An 18,861-nucleotide genomic window follows, 5' to 3' on the forward strand; every position below is an offset into this window, starting at 1 on the left:
GTTATGTGATCTACCCATCTAATCTTCAGCATTCTTCTGTAGCACCACACTTCCATACGAGGACATATTCTTTCAGAAAAGACTTTCTAACAGCAAAATTACCGGCCGTGGTGGCCGAGCGGTTCTAGGCGCTTCAGTCCGGAACCGCGCGACTGCTACGGTCGCAGGTTCGAATCCTGCCTCGGGCATGGATGTGTGTGATGTCCTTAGGTTAGTTAGGTTTAAGTAGTTCTAAGTTCTAGGGGACTGATGACCTCAGATATTAAGTCACATAGTGCTCAGAGCCATTTGAACAGCAAATTTTGTATTAGATTTTAACAAATTTCGGTCATAGTTGTATTCATGATCAGGTTTCTCTGCCCTTGCACTGACACTGTTTGAGATATAATTACTCGATATGTCCGCCTTTTACGCGGAACAATGCCAAACCTGTTTCAGCGCTTTTGTGCCATCCTCAACATACTCAGTGGGTTTCTTTGACTTAAATCTGTATCACTGTAACATGTTTCAAGTGACATTTGATCTACGAAAATTAAGCCTAACACAGCATTTGTTTATTGTTGTGATCACATTAATTCTACATCATACTGTTACGTAGGACCCTTTGTACATTATCGTGCACTGGTAGCTTGTCATCTGGAACCAAATGCTATTAATACGAATTTGGTCAAGGAATTAACTCATCATTTTATATCTAAATGTAATTTCGTTGTTCTAAGATATTTCGCGTACTTTATTTGCGAATACCCGCATTTACTTCTCAAAAGTCTTTTTTCATCCACATTGTCTTGAGTTGTGAAACTCACACAAACACTATGCATATAATGCAGAACTTCGTTTCTTAATAACACCGATGAAATTTTGTCAAAACACACTGTAAATAATGTTGTTGTGTGTCCATTCTCATTTGGCATTCACTTTTCTCAAATGAGTTTGGCGATAAATTTGAATTTTGGTTACCTTCTCCTTCTCTCTCTCTCTCTCTCTCTGTCTCTCTCCTTATGTGTATGTGTGTGTGTGTGTGTGTGTGTGTGTGTGTGTGTGTGTGTGTGTGTTTTGTGCCCGTGTGTATGTGTGCATCTGAACACGGGAAATATCCACAGATAAATTTAACATATCAGACATATATGAACTTATATGCAACAGTTGTCAGTCAGTATACATAGGCTAAACATACAGTAAGTTTAATAAAAGATATTCAGAATATCCGAGATCTGTAAAAAGTAAAAATTCCTACAGCACATTTGCTGAGCACCTAACAGCCCACAACTATCAACCAACTAAAATAGAAATAGATTGAGAAATACTAAAATGCAGCCACAGCCTGTGCCATAAATATGCAGTAGAAGAAAACTTCCACATACAGCAGTCATTAACAGAAGGAAAGCAGATTATAAATGTCTACACAACACTGTCCAAAAGCACTGTATTTCACAACTTAAAGGAACTTTACAGAGGAGTCGGCATAAGCAGTTATGAAACTACACACGCACACAAACACACACACACACACACACACACACACACACACACACACCGTACACGACCGCATACACACGAGAGAGAGAAAGAGGGACATAGAGAGGGGAGAGAGGGTAAAGAAAATTCTGAGCAAGTGAATGCCAGCTCATACTGGAAACACAACAACATCGTTTACTCTGCATTTTGGCGAAATTTGGCTATTAACAAACGGAGTTCCACAAAATATTCATTTTGTTCTGTGTGTTTCACAACTACTCAAGAGACTACATATGTTAGCACAACAAAATTATGTTTAGGGATAACGTGATGAATGAACTCGCTGACCAATCTGAGATTAGCATAATTTAGTTGCAAATGACCAGGTACCAGTACATGATAATATGCAGTGGGTCCTGCATAACCGTATAATGTAAAATAATTATTAAAGTAATGACAACAACTAATAAATACTGTCTTAGGCTTCGTTTTCGAAGATTAATTATCACTTATGAAATGTTCAAATTTTACAATTTAAATAAAAGGAACCTACTGAGTATGGTACAAAGGTGCTGAAACATGTTTGAGTCTAAGGGAAACAGTGCTTTGCACAACAGCCGATCCTTAAATCCAGTAATAATAGTTACTTTGTTTTCTGCATAACATGCCTCGTATATTGCTTTTAGTGACTCATTCCCTGATCTAAATCCCTCAGCGTATCTACTTTTAAGTTGAATGAACTCCTTAACCCTTGTTTTATATTCATTGTTATTCCTTTTCGAGACGCTATCGATTTGTGGCGTAAAGGTGTAATACGGAGATGTATTCTTTCGCTCCTACTTTTCAGTCTATGTGTCAAAGAAACAATGATGGAAATAACAGGAAGGTTCAAGAGTGGGATTAAAATTCAGGGTGAAAGTATGAGATTGCTGTCCTCGGTGAGAGTGAAGAATTAAATGGAATGAGCGGTAATGAGGAGTAGCTGAAATAATATTGGTGATAAACTTAGCACTAGTGCCGATCTACGAACGCGCGACCGTCAGGGACGACATTAGTGTCCTCTTGCGCGTGGAGCTACAACACAGGTACTGACGGAAGATTCCAACTATCCCGGTGTGTTCTAGTGTGTGTTTTCAGTCACTGAAACACACACTGTCAGAGGTCTTTCATCCCGTCCTTCAGGTTGGTGTATTCCTTTGGAAAGCATTTCCGGCCTTTCTTGCACATTATCGGATCAGGTGCAGTTTATTACCCTGTACACACTGAGCAACATGGACGGCAGGCTACAGTCTGGCGTCTGAAGAGGCTGTGAGCAACTTTCCTCTCCATGGATTCTATCCTTCCAGAAATTCGAATAGTCAATATTGTCAACAGTTATTTTTTCAAATCTACAGATGTTATAAACGTTGATTTGTATGTTTTCAATCTGTTTTCTAAGATATCGCTACGATCAGCACTCCTGCTCGTTTCCCAGCCTTTGTCGAGTATACAAACTCGTATTCATCGAGTTCTGTTTCTAGCAGCCATTCCAATCTTGTGCCGTTAACTGACGCTAGTACGCACTTAGTGAACTGCATACTTAACTTTTCTCCAACTGTGAAACATCTACTCGTACACTGTTACGCTTTATAATAACTCCAAGTACTGGTCTGTACCATGGTTACCTGTAGCAAGTATAAGAAATTACAATTTTGATGAGGTACGCAATCTATTGCTACCTTTTGTGCTCCACTGTGAAACTGTACAGCGTAAGCTACTCCTCCCAGAAGAACAAAGTGCCCCTCTCGAAAATATCTGCGAGGCGAGCAACAAGTGCAGCGGGTAAAGCTCATTTGCATAACTGTCTGCTTCGTCAAGTCGCGTGATGTACTTCACAATTGTTTCTCCCTTTCGTTCAGGCGAAGTTCATTTCTGTTATTTCACTGAAATTTATTTGTGTCTACTAACTGCAATTTCCTTGTGTTTGACGAAGACCAAACATCGTGGACAAACATCAGTTGCTAATTATATCTAGAATTCATAGTTTCAGAAAGTAGTAACCTGTCCCCTGTGAGAACGGTTAATTAATACGTCCCCCCGGTCGCGTATAATAGATGCAAATAACGTTGTCGCGTCACACACCGCCGTGGACGCACGCTACCACCGTACCTGCAGCGTCCGACATGCGAAGACTGTCCACCGAACGCACCCCAGTTTGCACAAGGCACGCCTTGCATTTAAACTGCAAAGTTGCAGCGATAAGAATGTACTTTATCTAAGTTTATTTGCATCTTGTTCTTGTTACTAAACCATGTCACTGTTCCGTTGCTAAGAATCCCGCAGCTATTTCTATCATGAGTAGTGAGTATCGTTTATTTATCGAGCTTATTAATGACAGTCAAATATTGCATACGTGAGACACTTACCTGCCGGCCGCGGTGGTCTAGCGGTTCTAGGCGCTCTGTCCGGAACCGCGCGACTGCTACGGTCGCAGGTTCGAATCCTGCCTCGGGCATGGATGTGTGTGATGTCCTTAGGTTAGTTAGGTTTAAGTAGTTCTAAGTTCTAGGGGACAGATGACCACACATGTTAAGTCCCATAGTGCTCAGAGCCATTTGAACCATTTTTGAACACTTACCTGTTTCGCTAAAAAATTTACATGAAAACTTTTGTATTAGACTTGGGATAATTAAAGTAATTATACAACTAAATTAGGTCCCCAGAGGTAGCTCGATGGAATACAAAGTTTCTAAACATCTAAGTTTGATTAAAGTTTAGACCTAATCAATTTCTTTAATGTCTGATTTTGTCTTTGAACCTGTACTTTGATTTGTGTGCCACGACGCTTTGTTATATTGAAATTATCAATGGGCTTGTGACTCTGTTTCGAGACTTGCATATTTCCGATTATTGGTGTTAGTCACTTTATTACGTAAGAATAGTTGCTATGAAGAAGCAAAATTTCGTTCATGACGTGGGACAACAGGGTTAAATATTTTCAGTGATATTCTTTCACTTTGCTTACCCAAATTTATTTTCACTGAATGCAAATTATTTTGAGAACCACGGTGCTTAGTCATGTCAATCATTATGTTACACTCCTGGAAACTGAAATAAGAACACCGTGAATTCATTGTCCCAGGAAGGGGAAACTTTATTGACACATTCCTGGGGTCAGGTACATCACATGATCACACTGACAGAACCACAGGCACATAGACACAGGCAATAGAGCATGCACAATGTCAGCACTAGTACAGTGTATATCCACCTTTCGCAGCAATGCAGGCTGCTATTCTCCCATGGAGACGATCGTAGAGATGCTGGATGTAGTCCTGTGGAGAGGCTTGCCATGCCATTTCCACCTGCCGCCTCAGTTGGACCAGCGTTCGTGCTGGACGTGCAGACCGTGTGAGACGACGCTTCATCCAGTCCCAAACATGCTCAATGGGGGACAGATCCGGAGATCTTGCTGGCCAGGGTAGTTGACTTACACCTTCTAGAGCACGTTGGGTGGCACGGGATACATGCGAACGTGCATTGTCCTGTTGGAACAGCAAGTTCCCTTGCCGGTCTAGGAATGGTAGAACGATGGGTTCGATGACGGTTTGGATGTACCGTGCACTATTCAGTGTCCCCTCGACGATCACCAGTGGTGTACGGCCAGTGTAGGAGATCGCTCCCCACACCATGATGCCGGGTGTTGGCCCTGTGTGCCTCGGTCGTATGCAGTCCTGATAGTGGCGCTCACCTGCACGGCGCCAAACACGCATACGACCATCATTGGCATCAAGGCAGAAGCGACTCTCATCGCTGAAGACGACACGTCTCCATTCGTCCCTCCATTCACGCCTGTCGCGACACCACTGGAGGCGGGCTACACGATGTTGGGACGTGAGCGGAAGACGGCGTAATGGTGTGCGGGACCGTAGCCCAGCTTCATGGAGACGGTTGCGAATGGTCCTCGCCGATACCCCAGGAGCAACAGTGTCCCTAATTTGCTGGGAAGTGGCGGTGCGGTCCCCTACGGCACTGCGTAGGATCCTACGGTCTTGGCGTGCATCCGTACGTCGCTGCGGTCCGGTCCCAGGTCGACGGGCACGTGCACCTTCCGCCGACCACTGGCGACAACATCGATGTACTGTGGAGACCTCACGCCCCACGTGTTGAGCAGTTCGGCGGTACGTCCACCCGGCCTCCCGCATGCCCACTATACGCCCTCGCTCAAAGTCCGTCAACTGCACATACGATTCACGTCCACGCTGTCGCGGCATGCTACCAGTGTTAAGACTGCGATGGAGCTCCGTATGCCACGGCAAACTGGCTGACACTGACGGCGGCGGTGCACAAATGCTGCGCAGCTAGCGCCATTCGACGGCCAACACCGCGGTTCCTGGTGTGTCCGCTGTGCCGTGCGTGTGATCATTGCTTGTACAGCCCTCTCGGAGTGTCCGGAGCAAGTATGGTGGGTTTGACACACCGGTGTCAATGTGTTCTTTTTTCCATTTCCAGGAGTGTAGTTTTAGTTAGTTGTGCGTGCGACGCACGTATTTGATTTAGATGAGCAGATGTTGCATATTAACAGTTGTGTTGTGATATTAGAGAAACGATCGCATTATTTGGTTCCTTCTAAGTTGTCTGTAATAACACTTTAGTGTAAGTTATTCATTCTGATAGCTTATTATACACTTTCCGCTATGATTATGTTTAATATTTTGGAAACGATATCGTTTTTGATCCGTTAGACAAGCAAACAGTCGTTCGATAGCATTAGCCGCTTAGATTGATCGGGTTACGGGTCATGTACTCGTTGTGCTAACAGTTTGGAACCGCGCCACCGCTACGGTCGCAGGTTCGAATGCTGGATGTGTGTGATGTCCTTAGGTTAGTTAGGTTTAAGTAGTTCTAAGTTCTAGGGCACTGATGACCTCAGAAGTTAAGTCCCATAGTGCTTAGAGCCATATTTTGAACAGTTTGGTATCTACCTCAGCTAAGCCACATATTACTTTTCTCAGGCAGTTGCGTAATGAATTATTCAAAGTATATACTCATCCTATTACGAGGACACACGTCGAACACTAGCGGTTGTCATAGTTCAACGAGATGAAGTTTTTGACAGTGGATGAGCTGCTGTTGTGTTCAATGTTTGTAAACTCTAAATACTTTGGCGTGATATCTTGCTCTCAGACAGATCTAAGTCACACCTGCTACACGGCGTGGACGTTATGGTTACCCGTACAGCAGCGTACTTCTCCACTTTCTACACAAAAACGGCGGCAAATTCCCTAAGTCATTGTGCTTTGCTATGGAGTGCAAGAAGGAAGGAGAAACGCCATGGTCTACAAACATGAAAAAATGAAAGAACTTACGAAGAAACAGAAGAAATTGTCATAATGAGTTCAGATGGCAAGCCATTACTAAGGAAAGAGGGGAAAGATGAAAGGTGAAAGGAACACACAGAAAAGCTGAAGAAAGAATGAAAATGAAAGAAAATACCATCGTGCGGAAAGACAAATTAAATCAAGACGAGAGGGTATATCGAGAAGAATTCGACAGAACCCTGAAAAGGCCCAAGTCTCAACGAGCCATCTTGAGTAGAAGACAATGCCTCAGACTTATTGAGATCCTTGGAAGAGCAAACCGGGAAACGACTACACCACCTGTTTTGAAAAACATACAGGACAGGAGACACCTATTAAAACTTCAAGAAGAATATAATAATTGAATTCCACAGAAGACAGATGCCGAAATTTGTGTTTATTACTAGACCACCAATTTAATAACTCATGGGTGCAAAATGATAACAGGAATTCATTTGAGAAGAATAGAAAGACTGCTAGAAGCCGACATTCGAGAGATCGGTTTTAGTTCTGGATAAATGTAGGAACACACAAGGCAATAATGACCTTACGAGTTATCATACACTGAAGAGTCAAAGAATCGTGTAGGACCACACAAAAGTGGCATGGACTCGACTAATCCTGCACAGCTGTCCAGAGTCAGACGAGGTGAAGATCTCTTCTGAACAGCAAGTTGGAAGGAATCCCAGATATGCTCAATAATGTTCGTGTCTGGGGAGTTTGGTGTCCGGCGGAACTATCTAAACTAAGAAGAGTGTTCCTGGCGTCACTCGAAAGTATTCCGGACGTGTTCGGCCCCAGCGGATGTGCATAAACTCCGAAGAATGTTCTTGGAGCCACTCTTCAACAATTGCGGACGTGTAGGGTGGCATTGTCCTGCTGGAATTGCCCAAGTCCGTAGGAATGAGCAATGGACACGAGTGAATGCAGGTGATCAAACGGAATGCTTACGTACGTGTTACCTGTCAGAGTCGTATCTAGACGTATCTGGGGTCCCATATCACTCCAATTGCACATGCCACACACCATTACAGAGCCTCCATCAGCTTGAACAGTCCACTCGGGGACATGTAGGGTCCATGGTATCATGAGGTTATGCCCATACCCGTACACGTCCATCCGCTCGATACAACTTGAAACGAGACACGTACCACCAGGCAACATGTTTCCAGTCATCAACAGTCCTATCTAGGTGTTGACGCGTCCAGGTGAGGCGTAAGGGTCAGTGTCGCGCAATCACGAAGGGTACACGAGTGGGCTTTCAGCTCCGAAAGCACATACCAATGACGTTTCGTTGAATGGTTATCACGATGACTCTTATTGGTGGCCCAAAATTGAAATCTGCAGCAACTTGCGCAAAAGTTACGCTTCTCTCACGCTGAACGATTCTCTTCAGTAGTCGTTCGTCCCGTGCTTGAAGGATCTTTTTCCGGCCGCAGCGATGTCGGAGATTTCAGGTTTTATCTGATTCCTCGTGAAATGGTCGTATGGAAAAATCCCCACTTCACCGCTGCCTCGGAGATGCTGTGTCCCATCGCTTGTGCGCCGACTGTAACGCCACTTTCAGACTCACTTAAATCTTGATAACCTGCCACTGTGCCAGCAAAAACCGATCTAACAACTGCGCCATATTCTACCTGTTCATACATCTCTGTAATTGAATACACATGCCTATACCTTTTTCTTTGGCGCTTCAGTGTAGAACATAGGTTGAAAAAAGACAAACCTACATTTGTATCATTTCTACATTTAGAGAAATATGTGATAATACTGAGTCAAGCACTAGACTATGCAGAGTCGACTAAAATCGTCTCGGAAGTCCTTCTGCCCGGCGTAGTGCAGCAACTCGACGCATGGGCTCAACAAGTTGGAAGTCCCCTGTAGAAATAGCGAGCCAAGCAGTCTCCATAGCACTCCATAATTGAGAAAGTGTGGCCGGTGCAGGATTTTTTGAACGAACTGACGTCTCACTGTATCACATAAATGTTCGATGGGAATCATGTCCGGCCATCTGCGTGGCCACATCATTCGTTCGAACGTTCCAGAGTGTTCTTCAAACCAATCGCGAACAATTGTCGCTCGGTGACGTGACATCGTTATTTGGCAACATGAAATCCCTGAACTCCTAACAAAACTCTCCAATTGACACAACATTACCATTTCCAGTCAGCGATCGGTTCAGCTGGACCAGCGGTCCTAGTCCATTGCACGTAGACAGCCAACCCCATTATGCAGCCACCACCAGGTTGCACAGTGCCTTGTTGACAATTTGTATCCGTGACTTCGTGGGTTCTGCGCCACACTCGAACCCTTCCATCAGCTCTCACCTACTGAAATCGGGGTTCATCTGACGAGGCCAGGGTTTTCCAGTCAGCTAGGGTCCAACCGATATGGTCACGAGCCCAGGAGAGATTCTGCAGGCGATGTCGTGCCGTTAGCAATGCCACTCGCGTCGGTCGTCTGTTGTTATAGCATACTAATGCCAAATTTCGCAGCACTGTCTTAAGGTACGTTAGTGGTGCGTCCCATTTTGATTTCTGCTGTTATTTCAAGCAGTATTGCGTGTCTGTGAGCAGTGACAACTCTACGCAAACGGCGCTGCTCTCAGTCGTTAAACGAAGGCCGTCGGCCACTGCGTTGTCCGTGGTGAGAGGTAATGCCTGATAATTGGTGTTGTCGGCAGACTCTTGACACTGTGGATATCGGGATATTGAATTCCCTAACGATTTCTGAAGCGTAATGTCCCATGCATCTACCTTCAGTTACCATTCCGCGTTCAAAGTTTGTTAGTCCCGCCGTGAGGCCACAATCACGCGAGAAGCCTTTCCACTTGAATCACAAATGACAGCTCCGCCCTCTCATACCCAAGGTATGTGATGTTACCGCCATCTGTGTGTGTGCATAACGTAGTGCCACGACTTTTGTCATCTCAGTTTATAACCTTACGTGACTAATAGTAATCGAAAGTCAAATGTGTATAAATTCCAGCATATCAATTTTTGCTTCGATTTTTTCTTGCGTACTTCAAGAGAACCAGTGCATTCCGAAGGATGATATCTACCATAAAAACGTTCAAAGCATAAAAATTCCAAACACCACCAGGTAAATGCGATGATACATATGCCACAGTTACATTCCTTAACGTGATTATCAATAGGAAAAGGAACTTCTTTCTAAATAAGTCGCGATTTGGCGATAACTTTGCGGCAAACCAAGCACATCAAAGCATTCTCTGGAAAGCTGGATCCTGAAGTTGATCATGGATCTAGGTGTACATGTTATTAATTTCATCGCTTCTACTTGTGATTTCCGTTTGATGCACTATGAAATTGGGGCACTTTTGTAATGGACGAATATAATTCTGCCCCCTTGAGTAAAACTAAACGTTATAGTTTTTTTAGAGCGATATATACGTTGACCCCATTACTTTTAATGAACTCGATCATATTCCATTTCCATCGACAACCAGGCCATCATATGAGGAGTGAGCCCATCACATGAGTCAATAGCGTACAGAAACGGTTCCATTTTTACCTAACGTCACAAAACTTTGTCCAAAAGATGATGACAAGTATCATTTGTGAGCTTTCCAGGTTTTGTTGCTGTTGCGTACACATTATGATGCCGTTCCATTGGCTGGTTTCTGTCTTGTTAATATACCACATCTCTAGTGAGAGACTGTTATCTACATCTACATCTACATATATACTCCACTAGCCACCAAGCGGTGTGTGGCGGAGGGCACAATTTGCGCCAAAGTCATATTTCGCACCCTCTATTCCACTCGCGGATCGTGCGAGGGAAAAACGACTGTCTGAACACCTCAGTACGAGCTCTAATTTCCCTTACCTTTGAATGGTGATCATTGCGCGATTTGAAAGTTGGTGGTAATAATATATGCTCTACATCCTCGGTGAAGATCGAATTTCGGAATTTAGTGAGCAGCCCCTTCCGCTTAGCGCGCCGTCTATCTGCAAGTGTGTCCCACTTCAAACTTTTTCATGAGATTTGTAACGCTCTCGCCGTGGCTAAATATACCAGTCACGAATATTGCCGTTCATCTTTGGACCTTCTCAATCTCTTGAATCAGACCCAACTGGTAAGGGTCCCATACAGACGAACAGTAGCCTACTCTAAGACTGGACGAACTAACGTATTGTAAGCTATTTCCTTTGTAGAAGGACTGCATCGCTTCAGGATTCTACCAATAAACCGCCATCTAGAGTTCCCCTTACCCTTTACTTGTGTGATCTGATCAATCCATTTGAGATGATTTCGAACAGTCACACCCAGATACTTGACGGATGTTACCGCTTCGAAAGACTGGGCATTTATTTTGTACTCGTACATTAATAAAAAAAATAAAAATAAAAAAACCTGGACAAGTGTGAGAAGTGTCCCTGCTCTAAGGATTCCGTACAAAATTAATTATATATATAGATAGTAATAATAGCAATAATAATAATAATAATAAAAATTTCGTGTCGCTCAAAGGCCTAGTGCAATTGCTTTATTGGACGCTAGTTGGGCGACTTTCGTGTCTCTAACCCACTCCAGTTATCCAAACGGGGAAACGCAACCTACAGTTTAACATGGAATTCGAACCACATGATGTTTCCGTAGACTCCTTACGTCGTTGAAAGGGAAGGCCGTATTAAAACGGGGACTGGGTACGGAATATGGCGGCAGGGAGGGGAGGGGGAACCTCCCGGGGCCAGGCCGCTGTATCTCTCCGCTCGTAGGTTTGGAACAAGGCTCGAAGGGGGAACTAGAGTTATTTTTTTAAAGTACAAAGTAAAGACTCTATTAACCGTGCTGTGGACTTCGATGAAAATCTCGCTGCTACTGAAAAAGCCTTATAAAGGTATCTTGGTAGGGCGGATACATGGGTTCTAGGGTAATACACGCGAAATGAAAGAAAGACAGAATAGTGAATACTAAAATGTATTACTGAATCTTAGTAAGGTTGGTTGCAAATATTTCAAAATGCAGGCTTAGCCTATATGTCCTGAATTGACTACAGTTCAGTGAACACAAATTAAATATTGTTCTCTGAACTAAAGTCAGAAGAAAACTAATCTTCTGTCTTGATGTGCTATTCGAAGAACAGTTCCAAACAAACAGCACTCAGTCAAATCCGCAGGTAGGCGGTCTTCCACGCGCGATAGACCTACTCACTACTCTGTTTCTACCGAAGACTAACCACTATCTGTCCATCAGCCGCTGTTTCTCACTCGATGACTTGAAGACACGACCAATGTTCTGCGAGAACTCCCTAGTGACAGTCGGAGCTGCAACTGATAACTTGGTGCTCGTGTACGGTTACTTAGGTGCGCGTCTGTCTTCCTGCTGGCGCTGACGCTCCAGGGGGCGCGGCTGTGGCGGGTAGCGATGGCCCTGCTGCGGACGGACGTCTACGGTACTTCTGGTGCCAAGTGTTGCAACGCCTTCTCGTGTGGTATCTCAGAACACCACAAACTGGGTAAAGAAAACACTACAATAGCTGAGCATGCAGGTTGTCCAGGTCGTCTTCACGTATGATTAGGATTGCTGTCACCTGTGTGCACAGGTTGAAATCAGTCTGTACTCGTGGACCTCCGTCATCCATCTCTTATCACACGTGGAACATCCCAGCTAGCCTGAGGGTCATTGAACAATAAACTGAATTAGTTGGCAAAACAGGACCGGTATTTCGCCCGGCACTGTAAGTTCACGTGTTCGCCCAGCAGGAAGGATCAATAATGGCCGGCCGGTGTGGCCGAGCGGTTCTAGGCGCTTCAGTCCTGAACCGCGCTACCGCTACGGTCGGAGGCTCGAATTCTGCCTCGGGCATGGTTATGTGTGATGTCCTTAGGTTAGTTAGGTTCAAGTAGTTCTAAGTTCTAGGGGACTGATGACCTCAGCTGTTAAGTCCCATAATGCTCAGAGCCATTTGAACCATTTTATCAATATTCAGAAACTTCTCTGACCCGTAGCGGAAGAAGTAACACAGTGCTATTTCTTTAATCTATTTGATTGCTTTTGTCCTCGCAGCTGGGTGAAACAGAGGTTTAGAAACAATCGATGCGGGAGTCCGTCGTAACAGCTGGATTAACATTCGTTGTGTGTGTAGCCAACATACAGCCGCTGTGTCACATGTCAACCGCTAAGCGCAGGAATCAGTTACCACGCAACGTAGACACAAGCGAACGTCGACCTGATGAATAGAGTGCAATCGTTGAGGAGAAAGGGTAGATGGGTTGCACGTCATACACTGTTCCATCGTACAGCATTGTGGCATCGTTCAACCACGGTGGCATAGTGGTGTCTCTGTAATTGCCGATAATAGTCCTTCGCCGTGGGCGGTCGTGTAGAAGGCAGGTCATCCACCAGATAACAGTCAACGAGAAATGTTGTGCAACAAGTCCGCCAGTCCCACGTCTCTACTTGGGCAATCTGTGTAGAAGTCGCGGTAGCACTGGCTGAACGCTGGGGCAATACGTGCTCGTGTCGTGGCTGGCCTTCCCTCTGCCATTTCGATTCCCGGATGAGCGTTTGATTGCGTTGTCTTTCTCGTACTACATAATTCAGTGACGTCAGTTTGTCATGTAGACCATCTTATATTCTTGCATGGACTCAGATGCCAACAAATTGAACTGCAATGGCTTGGAGCAAATGGGCTTTGATGCGTCGGACGGCCCCTTGACAGTGTGGTGACGGCGGGTGCACTGCCACTTCCCTTAATGACGTGTAATAAAATTCCGAATTAGTCCTCTGCCAGCCGGACTTATCTCTGCCATAACCGATAAATGTTCTGCGTAAGGCGGGGATGACACAGCCAATCCACCAAAGCAATGTGCAGTTGTCAGCTCCTAGGTGACAGGATTCATCGCGAAGGTGGGAATGATTTAGTTTCCATGGTCCGCTACTAAGTCTTGTCCGTTATTAAGCCAAGCTAACGACGTAGATCAGTAAAAGCCATCGGCCATATCTCAGCACCAAACGTCACCGCGTGGAGCTCTCACGATACGGACACCCTATCTGAACGACAACTAGTAAGGTAAGCATACCCGCAATTGTGTTCGTGGTGTAGGGCCCAGGTGTCTTACAGCGCGAGGTCCCATTCCACTGTGGGCAACGAGGGGCACTCGACCAAGTGTGGGTCCTCTGGCAACGGAACACGGCTGAAATCGCCGCCCACTGTGTAACACTCCGCGTTTCCTTGAAACAACGGGGTCACGTCCTCAGAGTAGAAGACCGCCCTTCCTCGGTGCTTCGACGAGCCTGAATGCGCAGGAACGTTCACCAGACGCACAGCACCGCTTGTAAGTGCAGCACCATGTGCCGACAGAAGATAGCTCACATCTGGCGCCTTAACCACTTCCCTTAACAGAGTGGCCTTGCAATCACTACCATCGCCAGCAGGTAAACTACACTACTGGCCATTAAAATTGCTACACCACAAAGATGACGTGCTGCAGACGCGAAATTTAACCGACTGTAAGAAAATGCTGTGATATGCAAATGATTAGCTTTTCAGAGCATTCACACAAGGTTGGCACCGGTGGCGACACCTACAACGTGCTGACATAAGGAAAGTTTCCAACTGATTTCTCACACACAAACAACAGTTGACCGGCGTTGCCTGGTGAAACGTTGTTGTGATGCCTCGTGTAAGGAGGAGAAATGCGTACCATCACGTTTCCGACTTTGATAAAGGTCGGATTGTAGCCTATCGCGATTGCGGTTTATCGTATCCCGACATTGCTGCTCGCGTTGGTCGAGATCCGATGACTGTTAGCAGAATATGGAATCGGTGGGTTCAGGAGAGTAATACGGAACGCCGTGCTGGATCCCAATGGCCTCCTATCACTAGCAGTCGAGATGACAGGCATCTTATCCGCATGGCTGTGATGGATCGTGCAGCCACGTCTCGAGCCCTGAGTCAAGAGATGGGGACGTTTGCAAGACAACAACCATCTGCACGAACAGTTCGACGACGTTTGCAGCAGCATAGACTATCAGCTCGGAGACCGTGCCTACGATTACCCTTGACACTGCATCACAGACAGGAGCGTCTGCGATGGTGTACTCAACGACGAACCTGGGTGCATGAATAGCAAAACGTCATTTTTCGGATGAATCCAGGTCCTGTTTACAGCATCATGATGGTCGCAGCTGGAAGCGTGAATTGCTCATCGCCATACTAGCTTATCGCCCGGCGTGATGTTATTGGGTGCCATTGGTTATACGTCGCGGTCATCTCTTGTTCGGATTGACGGCACGTTGAACAGTGGATGTTACATTTCAGATATGTTACGACCCGTGGCTCTACCCTTCATTCGATCCCTGCGAAACCCTACATTTCAGCAGGATAATGCACGACCGCATGTTGCAGTTCCTGTACGGGACTTTCTGGCTACATTCTCCAGATCTCTCACCAATTGAAAACGTCTGGTCAATGGTGGCCGAGCAACTGGCTCGTCACAATATGCCAGTCACTACTCTTGATAAACTGTGGTATCATGCTGAAGTTGCATGGGAAGCTGTACCTGTACACGCCATCCAAACCCTGTTTGACTCAATGCCCAGGTGTATGAAGGCCATTATTATGGCCAGAGGAGATTGCTCTGGGTACTGATTTCTCAGGATCTATGCATCGAAATTGCGTGAAAATGTAATCACATGTCAGTTCTAGTATAATATATGTGTCCAATGAATGCCCGTTTATTATCTGCATTTCTTCTTGGTGTAGCAATTTTAATGGCCAGTAGTGTATAAGCGAACTAATTTTGAAAGTCTAATCTTACGTCGGGTCACATCTATTGGAGGAAAGCAATACTCATATCCACTGCCCATAGTGTATCCATTACAGCGGTGCGCGAATGCCGTTGATATTAATGACTGCTTTGCGGTATACTCGTGACATCGCAGTTTGTAAGTCTGGCTGGGAATGGTCACTCCATCGTCGCCCCAACACAAGAGTCAGAGATCAACTTGCTTCGCGGCCCGTCTGATGCAGCACTGGCGACGGGCATCGGTTGATCATCTGTCTCCTGCGTCGTCACATCGGTCAGTTCCACTCCATCAACCCAGTCTCACAGTGAATATTGTGGGACAGGATCCGTCAGTTGGCGTTCGACACTCCCGTCAACTGGGCGTCATCTTGCTGCCACAGTAGCATCCATCTCGTCGCCACGTGTTTGGTGCCCCAATTGGGCCAGTGACAGCTGTGTGACGGGAGTGGCACCATCTAGTCTAGCTGGCAGTCACGTGTTGGGGTCGTCCTCTTCCTCTGTCAGCGCACCTCCCTCGCGCAGCCGCCTCTTCTTACACCGTTTCGCGGACTTCTGTTTGCACTGGCGCGTCTCTACAGAAGACGTGGGTCGAACGTCCGTGTAATCCTCTTGAACAGCCGCTTCCAAATCGGGAAAAAGGATCGAAGTCTCATCACCTAATCCTGCCCCTGATGTAGTTGTGGGAGGACAGAGATGCTGCTGGATCAAATGTGATTGATGTAGTACAGAACTGGGGGCAAAGCTCTGGGTCACCTGAGATGAGAGCTGGTCATGGTCGACACCCACATCACATCTCAACACCTCCACATACTTGAGAGGAATGGACGTCATCTGCCGCATCACTGTCAGTTGCGCAGGATAGAACAGCTCTAGACATCTCTTAATGCAGTCCGAGTAAACATGTCATTCTTGTCCCTATCCTGAGCAGGTCATCGGTCGTCCGTCCTAAATGCTGATAGTGTGACATCCACCCATGGACACATACGTTGGTAAGTGTTTTTGGAGCTCAATACGAAATTCACACACTGCACTGAGTAAGAGATATCTTTCAGAAGTTTTCCATTTTTCCTCCATGTGGCTAAGAATTGTGGCATATGGCCTTAAAGCTTCTATCATCGGAGCGACGGGAACATTAAAAGGGGAGTTCGAAAACGTGAACCGCTTGAACTCCCACGCCAGCGTGATCAGCTGCCACCACAATCACGTTGAAGCGGTAATGTAGTAAACTGCATTTGAACCTTTGAGGATAATTTTTTTACCCTTCTAGCCAAGTGGACATGGAAAGTTGTCATTGGAGTTTTATTTTTATTTTCCTTTATTCCTTCTTCACCCTTCCTGTGTGGATGTGAGTGACCGAAACTAATTATTTTGGGTGTAAAAGTATGGATCATTAACCAAAGATAAGTAAGTGGTGGTGGTACTGAAACAGCATATCTTTGATGTTAGGTCGTGCAAGCGTAGAGTTGGCAGTGGTTTGCTCGAGGACGAGGCAGGAAACAGCCAATGAGCGGCGCCTTCCTCGTTTCTTTTGAATAGGTGGTCGTTGGGGTAGCTCTCCGCCAGTTTGTTACTCAGCAGCGGAGAGCCCTAGGGCGAGGACATGTCCCTGAACCACCGGTTGAAATGGTGATAAAACCTGGTTAAAAATTACTTATATTGTGTTAAACGTTACTCGGAATATTCCCTTTCAAGTAGAGCTTGGACAGCATACACCGAGAGATTAGACAATTTTAATTATTTTGTGACATTGAAATAGCTGCGATCACGAGGTCTCACTTACAACAGATGGCTTTGCCTTGAGTACAGGTCTGTAACTTTTGGTATTTCAGTTATCTGTATATGTTAAATTAATAGTTTATATCAAATACTCCAGTTTGACGTGTGTTTTGAGAATATCTTTTGCGTTTAAATGAATTTTTCCTTGTAGGTGACTACAAATTTTCGAGCCAAAACACTGTGGGTACAGAATCGAGTAGATTCGTGGCTAAAGGCACCTTCAGTGTTTAATTACGTCAGTACGAACCAGTAAATAAAAATGCTTGTAGTCAGTGTGCGTGATGGCAGTTTGTGTTCTGCTAAATTACGTGTTTTCGTGTGTGTCCTTGGGTGACTGGTGGAACCATGTGCTAGGTGCCAAATCATTTTAAGACATGGGTTCTCACTCAGTGCAAAGTTGTTGATTCATTTGGACATCCTTCTGATTACTAACATCGTAACGCTCAGGTAAAGTTTTGCATCAAAATATGATAAAATTCTGTGTGACTTGTGCAATGTGCCGTAGTGGAATGTTCAGTGGCTAGTGTGGTGATGTAGTGTGCGGTAGTTTGCAGAAGAGCTAATATGATGTTTAGAGTTTAGTGATCATTTCCTTCTGTATGATGCGCATATGCAACTGTGGTTGTGGGGTCATGTTGTTGAAATTTGCGAAAGGTAGGGCAGACTTCATTGTAACTCAATAATTATTAATGGGAAGATAACTTCGGTTTCGTTAAGGGAATTCAGTTCAACTGTAACAATGTTTACACATTAGATGGAATGGAAATGAAGTCCCATACTTCTTTACAGAGCGTCGGGGAATGACGCGGGAGACCCGCGCCGTCTTACTAGGCTAGGTCCTAGTGGAGGTGGTTTGCCATTGCCTTCCTCCGACCGTAATGGGGATGAATGATGATGATGAACACGACACAACAACACCCAGTCATCTCGAGGCAGGAAAAATCCCTTACCCCGCCGGGAATCGAACCCGGGGCCCCGTGCTCGAGAAGCGAGAACGCTACCGCGAGACCACGAACTGCGGACACACATTAGAGACAAGTCAGAATATTCTTTGTAGATCAGTAGCGTGATATCTGCTAACGTTACGTGCCAAGAGGGCACGCTATACAGTTGCATATCAGAGTTATTCAGATATTTGTTACACCAGAACCAATATTTTGGGACGTATTTGGAACAAAACCTTCATTAATGTTACGTTACTGTGTCTTGTGTGGGAAACAGGAATAATTCTGGAGCATGTTGACGACACGACTTGCGCAGCCACTCCCACCTCTCTTGTTGCACAGCCTATTCCATGTGTTTATTAGGCAGCAAAGCCGATCATTTGCATGCAGAGTGTGTAGCGTGGCCCCCTACGGTTCCGGGGGTTAGAATAGGCCCGAGGTATCCCGGCCTGTCGTAAGAGGCGACTAAAAGGAGCCTCACACCTTTTTAGCCCTATAAGTTCAGGTATCATTTTATGGTTTGCCCTGCCACTTTCCAAATTCTACAGAAGTGCGGCTGTATGGGGA

This window comes from Schistocerca piceifrons, chromosome 6, assembly GCF_021461385.2.
Source record: "Schistocerca piceifrons isolate TAMUIC-IGC-003096 chromosome 6, iqSchPice1.1, whole genome shotgun sequence".
Taxonomy (NCBI): domain Eukaryota; kingdom Metazoa; phylum Arthropoda; class Insecta; order Orthoptera; family Acrididae; genus Schistocerca; species Schistocerca piceifrons.